The sequence below is a fragment of the Castor canadensis genome, chromosome 11, assembly GCF_047511655.1.
Source record: "Castor canadensis chromosome 11, mCasCan1.hap1v2, whole genome shotgun sequence".
In the NCBI taxonomy this organism is placed as follows: Eukaryota; Metazoa; Chordata; class Mammalia; order Rodentia; family Castoridae; genus Castor; species Castor canadensis.
In genome coordinates this window covers 124577314-124590213 of record NC_133396.1, presented here as the reverse complement: position 1 = coordinate 124590213, position 12900 = coordinate 124577314, and positions in this window count along the sequence as shown.

Below are 12900 nucleotides of genomic sequence, written 5' to 3'. Positions count from 1 at the left end.
GATAGAACCAGGTTAAGAAAAAGTTTAGTGACAAGAATAACTCTGGAAAGTACCTTCTTTTAAATATTGCATTAACCCTCTTTCTCTCCCTTTCTCCTCCTTTCCTTCTTCTTCCCTTTTCTCTCTTTCTGGGTGGTGAGTGCAGGGACCCAAAGTTTGGCTAAGCTTCCTGAGGTGGAGAGTCCTGTGTGGTTGAATCTAGGGTTACAAAGAACTCAAGATTAAGAATCACAAAACTACAGGGTATGGTGTCACATGCCTGTAATGCCAGCACTCAGGAGGCTGAGGTAGGGTGATCATGAGATTGAGTGGAGCCTGGGCTATGTAGCAAGTTTCAGGCCAGCTTGCCTGAAAAAAAGAATCACAAAGCCTCTGTCTGAATTATCCAGCTTTCTCACTAAGTAGTTATGTCAACTATAGTTAAACTGTCTTAACTGAATGCCTCCTCCCTCTGGGCTTTTGCCCTTATTGAATCTAGGTGAATCTGAGTTTTTGAGCCTTCAAAGATTATTCCTCTGTCTTTTCTTTATTACTCCAAATCAACATCAGTCACCTCACTGTGGGAAGTAAAGTTTGTTACCAGATTCTGCTTTCCAAGTGCATGTGTGTGTGTGTGTGTGTGTGTGTGTGTGCATGTGTATGTGCATGCATGTGTGTATGTGTGTACACGTGTGTGTGTGTGTGCTATTTCTGGGCATGTTTACCTACTTCACAAATTCATTCTGGTGATCATCATCTTCATACCCATCTTTCTCATATGGTTGATCTTTCTTACTACCTTGTAACTGTTTTTATTTCTACAGACTACTCTTTTTCGGGCTAACATGTTGAACAAAACTAAGATGTGAGGGTAGCAGAAGGAAATTATACCTGAGAATAGAAAGTATAAAACAAGATATTAAGCAGCTTAGCTTCTGTTATTTCTTAGCCAGGTTCTCTCTCTCTCTCTGTCTCTTCTTCCCTCCCTCTTCCTCTCTCTTTTCCATTGTGTTACAGGAACTCATGTATCTGATCATCACGAGTGCTGATATTCTACACTGATATGAACACGTGAATGTTCACATTCTACACTGAGGTCCAGGCTTTTCATACTTCTCTGAGGTTTCAAGTGGGAAATAAACAAGCAATTAATTTCTCTATCACCTCCCCAGGAAACATAATAGTAATTTCCAGAAATACAAATATGCCTGCAATGAAAGGGGGTTGACACTCTTTTCTAGAACAGGATAAGTTGTCCTTGGATAAGCATTTCCATTGGCTTCTTCTGTACAGAACTGAGCATTTCCCACTGTATTTACTCCTTATCACCAAGGGGCTCTCAGCCCCCAGCTATGAATATGTAAATATTTAATTTTATCCAATATGAATAACTCCTTACAGCTTTGAAATATTAATTTCCTCTGCTCTGGCCATCAGTCAGAATTATCAGGGTCTGTTCATGGACCATGCCCTCAAATCATAACTATACATCATCTTCAAGGGTGCTTTCCAGCTCAGACAGCCTATAAAATCTTGACTTCTATGAGATTGTCCACTTGTAAGAGTCTCCTTTGGTCTGTTTGTGGGTGAATTTATTTTCCTATGTATGTAGGGAGGTGACAGAGGATGGTTACTGTGCCTAGTGAACCTTAATGAGATGCTAATATCCAAGTTACCACTTGTGACTCTCTATTCATGAACTTGGTAGTGGGAGGTTATTCAAAGTCCTTGGGTGCCCTCTTCCCCATCACTTGCCTGCTCTCATTTTCTTTACATCTTTACCTATTCTGGGAGCAGTCAATCTTAGCTTGTATTTGCAGCCCCAGCAGGGAGCCCATTTCCATTGAAGAGAGGACTCCTTTAATAAATCTAGCTCATTTGTGCAGCAGCAGTGCAGCCATTGATTAGAGGGCTGATTGGAGCTGTGACTTTCCTTAGGAAGAAAATTAAGAAAACAGATTAAAGGCAAATGACGGGTGGCTTTGTCTTCTTGGGTGGGGGTGGGGAGATATTCTTCCTATATTCCGTGTCTTACCTATGCTGATGCAAGGTTTGAAATATTCTGCAAGATTAATTAACTCCTTCAGGCCATGTGAGGCCACCCTATATGGCAGAGGATCATAGACTCTTGGAGCTGAAGTGGATCTTGGTATCATTTGTCTCAAGTCCTTAATCTTATAGATGAGGAAACTGGCTCAAAGAGAGAAAACTGATGTGATGGAAGTCATGCAACAGAACATCTTCAAATGACTTGCCAAAAAATCTGAAAGAAAATCAGATCAAGTGTAAAGCAAAAGTTGAACAAAGATGGCTCCTCTACATGCTATATAGCCCTGCTCTTGAAAATGGCCATTGTTCACACCCAATGGACTATACACTAACACATAGACAAAGAAAAGTAGCTGGGTGCCTCTTGCTAAGGCAAAGTCCCACCTTTGCTTCCTACCTTACACCTTCCTCTGTGCTCTTCATTCTGCCATCTTCATGGTCCACATTCACCCTCTCACTTGGGCATTCTTTCTTTTGGCAAACATTATGAGAACATCTCTTATTTTTTCGAAGCATTTTTAGACACTTGGGAGGATTTTAGCCTCAGTGACTTCTAAAGTTGCTCAGTAGTTGTTATTTTATATATGTTTTTATACTAGATCTAACTATAAAGCAATGAGATGAATGATGACTAAATGGTAGATGTCTAATCACAATCCATTGTAGAGAAATGGGGCTGTGTTGCATTTTTGCTGGCATTCCTTGAGTCTAGTATATGAGCAGAGAATTAGCCTTCATCTTCTTATTCAGAATCTTGAGTCATTTTTACTGTTGCACCATGTTCCCCAAACCCAAAAGTAATGTTCTATGGCTTGTTTTTTGACTCTGTTCTCCAGAGTCCTAAAACATCTTTGGCTATTATCAAAGATCAAATCAATCCACATTCAGAAAATGAACTCCTTTTTTTTTTCATTTTTTCAAGCCTTGCATACAAGGCTTGGTTCATTTCTCCCCCCTGCCCCCGCCCCCTCCCTTACCACCCACTCCGCCCCCTCCCGCTCCCCCCCTCAATACCCAGCAGAAACTATTTTGCCCTTATTTCTAATTTTGTTGTAGAGAGAGTATAAGCAATAATAGGAAGGAACAAGGGGTTTTGCTGGTTGAGATAAGGATAGCTATACAGGGCATTGACTCACATTGATTTCCTGTGCGTGGGTGTTACCTTCTAGGTTAATTCTTTTTGATCTCACCTTTTCTCTAGTTCCTGGTCCCCTTTTCCTATTGGCCTCAGTTGCTTTAAGGTATCTGCTTTAGTTTCTCTGCGTTAAGGGCAACAAATGCTAGCTAGTTTTTTAGGTGTCTTACCTATCTTCACCCCTCCCTTGTGTGCTATCGCTTTTACCATGTGCTCATAGTCCAATCCCCTTGTTGTGTTTGCCCTTGATCTAATGTCCACATATGAGGGAGAACATACGATTTTTGGTTTTTTGAGCCAGGCTAACCTCACTCAGAATGATGTTCTCCAATTCCATCCATTTACCAGCGAATGATAACATTTCGTTCTTCTTCATGGCTGCATAAAATTCCATTGTGTATAGATACCACATTTTCTTAATCCATTCGTCAGTGCTGGGGCATCTTGGCTGTTTCCATAACTTGGCTATTGTGAATAGTGCCGCAATAAACATGGATGTGCAGGTGCCTCTGGAGTAACAGTCTTTTGGGTATATCCCCAAGAGTGGTATTGCTGGATCAAATGGTAGATCGATGTCTAGCTTTTTAAGTAGCCTCCAAATGTAGACTAGTGGTTGTACTAGTCTACATTCCCACCAACAGTGTAAGAGGGTTCCTTTTTCCCTGCATCCTCGCCAACACCTGTTGTTGGTGGTGTTGCTGATGATGGCTATTCTAACAGGGGTGAGGTGGAATCTTAGTGTGGTTTTAATATGCATTTCCTTTATTGCTAGAGATGGTGAGCATTTTTTCATGTGTTTTCTGGCCATTTGAATTTCTTCTTTTGAGAAAGTTCTGTTTAGTTCACATGTCCATTTCTTTATTGGTTCATTAGTTTTGGGAGAATTTATTTTTTTAAGTTCCCTGTATATTCTGGTTATCAGTCCTTTGTCTGATGTATAATTGGCAAATACTTTCTCCCACTCTGTGGGTGTTCTCTTCAGTTTAGAGACCATTTCTTTTGATGAACAGAGCTTTTTAGTTTTATGAGGTCCCATTTATCTATGCTATCTCTTAGTTGCTGTGCTGCTGGGGTTTCATTGAGAAAGTTCTTACCTATACCTACTAACTCTAGAGTATTTCCTACTCTTTCTTGTATCAACTTAAGAGTTTGGGGTCTGATATTAAGATCCTTGATCCATTTTGAGTTAATCTTGGTATAGGGTGATATACATGGATCTAGTTTCAGTTTTTTGCAGGCTGCTAACCAGTTTTCCCAGCAGTTTTTGTTGAAGAGGCTGCTATTTCTCCAGCGTATATTTTTAGCTCCTTTGTCAAAGATAAGTTGCTCATAGTTGTGTGGCTTCATATCTGAATCTTCTATTCTGTTCCACTGGTCTTCATGTCTGTTTTTGTGCCAGTACCATGCTGTTTTTATTGTTATTGCTTTGTAATATAGTTTGAAGTCAGGTATTGTGATACCTCCTGCATTGTTCTTTTGACTGAGTATTGCCTTGGCTATTCGTGGCCTCTTGTGTTTCCATATAAATTTAACAGTAGATTTTTCAATCTCTTTAATGAATGTCATTGGAATTTTGATGAGAATTGCATTAAACATGTAGATTACTTTTGGGAGTATCGACATTTTTACTATGTTGATTCTACCAATCCATGAGCATGGGAGATCTCTCCACTTTCTATAGTCTTCCTCAATCTCTTTCTTCAGAAGTGTATAGTTTTCCTTGTAGAGGTCTTTCACATCTTTTGTTAGGTTTACACCTAGGTATTTGATTTTGTTTGAGGCTACTGTAAATGGAATTGTTTTCATATATTCTTTTTCCATTTGCTCATTGTTAGTGTATAGAAATGCTAATGATTTTTCTATGTTGATTTTATATCCTGCTACCTTGCTATAGCTATTGATGATGTCTAGAAGCTTCTGAGTAGAGTTTTTTGGGTCTTTAAGGTATAGGATCATGTCATCTGCAAATAGGGATATTTTGACAGTTTCTTTACCTATTTGTATTCCTTTTATTCCTTCTTCTTGCCTAATTGCTCTGGCTAGGAATTCCAGTACTATGTTGAATAGGAGTGGAGATAGTGGGCATCCTTGTCTGGTTCCTGATTTTAGAGGGAATGGTTTCAGTTTTTCTCCGTTAAGTATAATGCTGGCTGTAGGTTTGTCATATATAGCTTTTATAATGTTGAGGAACTTTCCTTCTATTCCTAGTAGAAAATGAACTCTTAAAGTTACTCTGAATTTGTTGGAATCCTAACATCATCCTCAGGGAGAGTTTTTTAATTCTTAAAAAACTAGTGTTCTAAAAAATGGAATCTTTATTATTATAAAATGTAACTTTTTAACTATATGTATTATTTCTCTTAGGTGTAAATGTATAAGAGGTTGTGTGCATATGTGTGTATATGTTTGTGTGTGTATACATGTGGGTGTGATCCCTTGAATTAGTTCAGGAATCTCAGAGGGAATAGGGACATTATTAATGTACCATATTTTATATCTTTATTTTGCATTAATCTGTTTCATCCTCACATCATGGCAAACAAGTTAAATGAGATTCCTATAGGTGAAGCGAGAACCCAGATCTCTTGTCTCGCAGTCTCCAGCTTTTCTCTGTGATATACCCCCTTTATAACAAGTTAGTCATTGTTCCTGCTGGAGGATCAGTGGGAAGAGGAAAGGCAGGAAGGAATGGTTGAGCATCTCCCTTCTTGTACTGGATGAATACAGGATCCCCAGTTTGGCCAGGATCCCCAAGTTCTATTTGCCTTTTGTTAATTATGCTATGCTGGCACTGAGCCTGTGTGTGTGTGTGTGTGTGTGTGTGTGTGTGTGTGTGTGTGAAGTGAAAGGAACAAGTTACCCTGATTCTGTTTATATTGGATAAAAGCTTAGATGCTTGACAATAATCTGTATCTCAACTGTATTTACTTTGCAAATAGAATAAAAGCCTTACTGCTTGTGCATAAGAGAGATGGGAACCTGGAGGAGAGGGATAGGGCAGGAGAGGGTGGAGAATGATGGTGTGGAATAGGCAGAAAGGTGCTTGACCAAGAGTCCTGAACTCTTGTTCTGCTTCTGTTGCTATGTATGTGTGACCTTGTGCAAACCAGTTTGCTTCTCTGGGTTTCAGTTTTACTGTCTGTAAAATTTTGGACCAGAATCAGGGCTCCCATATTGGCAGCCAGCTGGCAGAATTCAGCCTAAGGACATCTTTTAAAGCAAAGTACTTAAACAATAACAACTACAAAATTTAGCCTCTCTCACACTCTACAATTCATAGGCCTCACTGCACCTTGCTGGATTTATACATGGATGTTACTTACCCACTAATAGAGGCATTTGAGATAGGTACAGTTGGACTAATGCCTCAATGTTATCTGATTCTATTGGTAGACTAAGCTAAGGTATTGGGAAAAGCTGAGTTTTGCTTTGGCCTGCTGGCTGACTTCATGCAATCTCATTCTGTATTTCCAGGAGGAGGTAAGACCTCCATTTCTCCCAGGCTTGCAGGTGTTGGTTTTGTCTTTCTGGCTGGTGTGGTCTAGTGTGGATGGATTGGACCAGGCTCTGACTTCTAAGAACATTGGTGTCACTCTCAAGGAAGCAGCAGGTGGAGGAAGAGCCCTCAAAGAGAAAACTCATCAAAAATAGCAAGTAGTTCCCCATCCATTTTTCATGTAGCATGAAATAAAAGTAGATACGATTAGGAATTGAAGGCGAAAATGATGTGCACGAGCTCTCTCTGCGTGTCATTGCACCTCTCAGGGCTTCAGTAATAAGCATGTTTATTTGAGTAGTGTGCTGATCACACTCATCAATTCTGCACTTCAGACTCCTACCAGACATATTTATAACCCGGTTCATATGGCCAGATGCCTAAGGTGTGCAGAATTAGATGACTGAGCTACAGTTCTGGGAAGACTTGCTTACGGCCTCCTAGTCCCCTAACAGACAGTGTCAAGGGGGACTAGCCTTTTTTGAAGGCAGGGAAAGAACAAAGGGGTAGGGTATGTGAGTCTATTGTTAGCAGAAATTCTCCTTTTGACATCTTTGGTTCTTAAGCAGAGGGAGCTGACGGAGAGAGTCCTGGGCACAATGACAAGCAAGTAATTAACCTTATAGAGAAGAACCATAGTCCTCAGCAAAGAGAAAGAGGAAAGGGAAGGAAGAAAGGCAAGTGGGAACTCCCAGGCAGCTAACTGCAGCTTTCAGCAGAGATGACCTGCACTCTCTAAGCTGCCTCCTATATATTGTGCTCCTGTCAGGAGAGGCCGGGGCCCACCTGACTTCTGATCTGATTTTGGAGTTAGTAGTTCAATGAAGTGCATAGAACAATGCTCTGCTCTACATGGGTCTGTGTCCCCTGGACTTTCAGAAGGTTGTGAAGCTGATCTGGCCTCTCTGATTAACTCTGTGTGTGCTGTGCCTTTTGATCTAGAGGTGATCGATAGTGTGTGTGCCTGAAGGTGGGGAGCCTCCATATCTTTTGGCTGTCTTCTGTTTCTCAGGAGGGTGCTATTGGCATTTGGGGTGGCCCTGTTCTGTGTTGTATGGCACTGTGCCTCCCCCTGTATAATGTTTAATATCCCTTGTTCCTATTCCTGTCCACAAAATACTGGTTATACCCCACATGTTTTCAAATGTGTCTTGCCCCAGGAAATTCAATAATGATTGAAAAGGTTCACAATTAACGGTAGAATAACAGCTCTCCCATTCATCCCTCACTCCTTCCCAGGGGAGAAGCAGTGATTTCTTTCACAGGTGAGTTTGGGTGTAGACATTTGGTGATAGTAAGTAAAGAAATTCCATAGTGAGACCATGTCTTTAAAACAAACAAATGAGCAAGCAAACAAACAAATAAGAGAAATTCAGCTATGAATTTGGGTAAAGGCAGGTCCTGGCCTTTCCTCTCCTGTTGTAGAGACAGCTGATTTTTTCCTGCCCTCCACTGAGTAAGAAACTTCACGAGAGGCCTGGGGTTAGCCTGTGATAGCATCCTATGGTATCTATAAGTTGTGTGGGACAGGAATGAGCTGTTAGCAGACCATTTTGGGGGAAAGTCTTGTTTTTTAAGCAGCTTATCAAAGACAGAGCTGATATTTTGATCTGCATCTATCTGTTTTCTGAGTCTCCTTTCTCCTGAGCTGGAGAGGGGAAGTAAGAGGTGTTACTTCCCAAACATCTGGAACATTGGTGCCTATACATCTGATGATGGCTGGGTTCCTCCTTTCCACTTTCTTCCTGAGTCTGTTTTCATCACTTGGTCGATAGGAGAATGACTGGTGGAGATCTACTCATGAACTGCAGAAGTTCACCACCCGCATAGTAGCTGCACCGAGGAAAGAATCTTTCAAGGAGACATCAGGGCCAGCTTAGTGATAAGTACAAATGATGCAGACTAGGATTGACCTCTTTCCCATGCAGACTTGAAGACACTGTTCTTTCTTGCAGACTCTCCCTGATTCCAGCAGTGTAGGTAGCTGCAGTGGCTTAGTCAGGTTAAAAACCCACTTCTGAATTCTGAAGGTGAACTCAAGAGCAGGTTCAGTTCACCCAATAGAGTACACAGATCTGATGGAGTAAAAGAAAAGTAAGTCTCCTTTGGGATCCTCAGCAGGTATCCTTGCCCAGAACAGAGGACAGGTCACACACCAATTCACTTACAGGACCTGGAGGGCTGAATGGGATTGGAGAGGATTTGGGGTTGCCCAGGCTTTGAGGTCCCTGACAGCTTTGTCCAGTCCAGGGCAAGAAAGTAATTCAGCTAGGGCTATTCTAGAAGCAGAGCCTGAGCCAGGGGTTCTTGTTCACATGATACTTGGGAGGACTGCTCTTGAAGGAAGGATGGTGAGAAGAGGGGACAGGAGGAACTGGCTAAGCAAAAATGAAGCTAACTCTGAAGTTAGCTTCAGTCAGATCCCAGGGGAAGCTTTGTAGCAAAAATTACACCCCAAAACATGACTCACCTTAGACAAGGCTGTTGCCTGTTGTACCTCTGGAGGTCGGTGGGGAGAGGGTAGCCTCAGAGTTAAGGAAGCTCCTGCTTGGTCAAAAGCACCTCTGCAGCTATGGATGGATGATATTTGGCAAGTGCACTGGAGTAGGGATGGCTGCCTCTCCAGGTAAAGGCATCTGGGCAGACACAAATAGCATTCACTCTATGGGGGCTGTAGCAGTGTTAACAGCAATGCTCAGAGCAGAGTGTGTTCTTTTACTTCAGGCAGTTCCAGGAAGAGGGCCAAAGGGTTCCTTTCAGAGGGACTATAAACTGGATATAGTCATGGCTCTTATCAAGAGCTGCCAGGCACTCATGCCTGGGCCACATATGGACATATAACCCATCAATGCTCTCAAATTCTGCCTCTGAAACCCTCTCTCACATTTGTCATTCATACACAGCATTTGTACCTCAATGTAAACCATGACACTTGCAAGTAACTTCAATTGCTTTGTTTATAACTTAAAGCCCACGAGTCTTATTGAAGAAAAAGAGTCTGGTGATTTGCAGAAGGAAAATCTTGAAAGCAAGCATTTGCTCAAAGGATGCATACCCCATAAATGAAATCTTCCTTAAAATCCTGACTAATATGAGCAAAGCTCTTTTGTGTGTTTGCCTAACCAGTGTAGATGCCAGGCCTAAATGGTATGAAAAAGCCAAGCAATTATGTCTGTTTGTGGTAGATCCATAATATTTCATAGATATTTTCTTTGTAAGCAAACTTATTAGATTCAGTGAATGACCTGGATCCTCTGTGATCAATGACATCTCCTGTGAGAATTCCATCCCAATTATACATTTCTCTCATTCTCATTCTCTTTTTTAAAGACTAAGTTAATGGTGATGTTATTTTCAGGACCAGACTGAAAGAAACTCCAAAATTCACTATTCACTTTCTCACTCCTTCATTTGGCTCCTTCCTGTCCTTTAGTGTCATAGTGTCCCCAGTGCTCCTTTGCGGTTTCCATCCTACGTTCCCTCCAGCAGCTGTGTTTCCTACCCACCCATTAGCTGCCTATCACAAACCATTCCTCAGCTGTACATGACTTCCACTTATCCTATCAAAGCTGCTCTGTCTTATGTCCCATTCCCTTAAGGTCCTACCTGCTTCTAATGTGATGCTAAGTGACAGTGGATTTGCATATGAATGAGACCAGCTCCTAAATGAGATGCTCCTTCACCCCATGCTCAGGACTTTTGCCTTGGTTAACATTCCAAGGAATGTGCCTGTGGGACAGAGATATGCAAATGTAGCTATTCTGCAAATGTAAATAGAAGAAACATACATATAAACATAAATTTATGTGGGGCAAACCATTGCTCAAGAAAGGAAAGGGGGAAACAAAACTATTTTGGACTGGGAGAAGGATGAGAGATGAAAAGAGAATCCAATGTCCAGGTGGAGGAGACTGTTGTGAGAACCCGTATAGGAACAGGGCAAGAAGGAAGCAGAAGATAGAGAAACCACGAGAGAAGGCTGATCAGACAAACCAGCAGTACTGGAGTTACAGATATAAAACATATAAAGGAAAAAAGCATGACTTTGAATGAAAAAATAATTATGAAAGCCTTGATCTACCATAAAGTAGCTGTGTGATTTTGGGAAAATGTTATAACTTCTCTGAGGCACTGTGTTATTTTGTATATTGTGAGAATATTAGTAATTACTGTGGGTCATTAGGCAATTGGATGAGTTGTACATGAAACACCTAAAACAATGGCTGTCACATAAAAGAGACTGAATAAGCTGTTTTCTTTTTCTCTTCTCATCCTCCCCAATTAAATTTAAGAGTCATAATGCCTTTGACTACAAAATAGAATATATATATATACATGTATATATATATATATATATACATGTATATATATATATACGTATGTATATATATATATACATATATATATATATATATGGAGAGAGAGAGAGAGAAGAGACAGATATATAGAGAGAATGAGAGATAGATAGATATATGGAGAGAAGAGAGAGACACAGAGAGAGAATGAAGTAGATAGATATAGATATATGGAGAGAAGAGACAGAGGGAGAGAAAGAAAGATCTGGTTGAAAGAATGCCACATATCTGAGAATTAGGGACAAAAGTATCAGAGTATCATATCAAATCATATTATATTTTGTATCAGAGTGCTGAGGAGAAAAATAACTCCTACCTAAATTTGGAATTGTTTGTGTTAATTGTCGTTATGTTCTTATTCCTTACAAAAAGATCTTAGGTGGTTGGGGGTGTGTGTGGCAAGTGAAGCTAAGGTCAGAAAACAGTTCACTTGTAAAGCTGTTGCCTAAGGCTAAGAGAGATGGAGAATTTCAAAGACTAAGTACATGAATGTTGGAATCAGAGCAGGTTTGTTTCATATCTCTTGTCTCTGATTGGCTGCTATGTGGCCTTAGCATTGTTTAATTACTTAATCTAGGTCTCAGTTTGTTCAGGTGTAAGATGGAGACAGCTGAAGTGAAGGATAAATGAGGTGATATGCATCATAGTCATGGAATGTTGCCTGGAAAACTTACCCAATTCTAAAATATCAGTGATTGTTATATTTTGCAGTATACTTGTGCACCGATGAATCCATACATGACTGCCCTAGACTACATCATCAGGTCATAGAGTAATTCATGTACTTCAGTTTGCTAAGTTAGGGCAAGGCCTACTAAAGAATCATCAAAGAGGATTCTAGATATAAGAGGCTTCTGAGGAAAGGGAAGAAACCAGAAAACATGGTGGCATAAAGGTAGTCAAGGAATGAATTCTAGTTTGGACAGCCAATGTTTATCCAGTTACATATGGATCAGTTCCACACATACTATTGCATCTGTGTTGTTTATGATGTTCTGGAGATGCAGCAAAGAATGAATCATGATCTTGAGTGAGAAAGATAGAGTAAAATTTGGTGAGACCCAAGAGGGGTATGAAGGGACAACCAGGTTGGTTTCTGCAGAGTGGCATGGAAGCAGAGATCTGATGAGTGAGTAGGAGTCAGGCAAAGTTTGAAGTAAGAGGAAACACTTTATATTGAGTCTCTGAGGCAGGGAAGACCTTGGCATATTAGAGACTGAGTTGAGACCAACTTGCCTGGAGACCGTGAAGAAGGGAGGAAGCTGAGAAATGCTGCTGAGGCAGGTAAGGACTGGATCATGTTGGGTTAGACAATGTTTAAGGTTTTAAATTTGTTTTTGAGAACCATAGGCAGCTAATGAAAGAATGCCAGGAAAGGAAGATGGCTTCTGTTAGTTTTATTTACATGAGCAGAGTCTCCTTGGCCAAGTTCTTTAGTGTTGCTCCAGAAGGTTCAGCCAGCTAAGGTGTCATAGAGGGTGGGCAACAAGAACTGCATCCCAGTGTCTCTGGCACTCTCATCTCTAGATCCTGGGCACCACAGACCATGTGGTTGGTGACACAGCTTGTGGGAGATTCTTATTCCCAGGACTGCATGCAGAAGGTCCCCTATGGCAGGTGGCCTGGTGCAATGGGCAGGGAGCAGATGAGATTAGATTTCCTTCCACTATTCAAAAACACTATTCTAATGATCCCAGAGAATTTTTTGGAACCATGAAGGTAAAAAACATGTCCAGAGCAGTCAGCAATTGTTGAAAAACTTCCTTTGTATTCTTAATTTGTTTTTATTCAAAAATTAAGATGCTTGGAGTAACTAGGACTTGAATCTAGGCCACATTAAAAGCAAACAATAACAACAAAAGAAATATGTGAAGTTAGTGTATTAT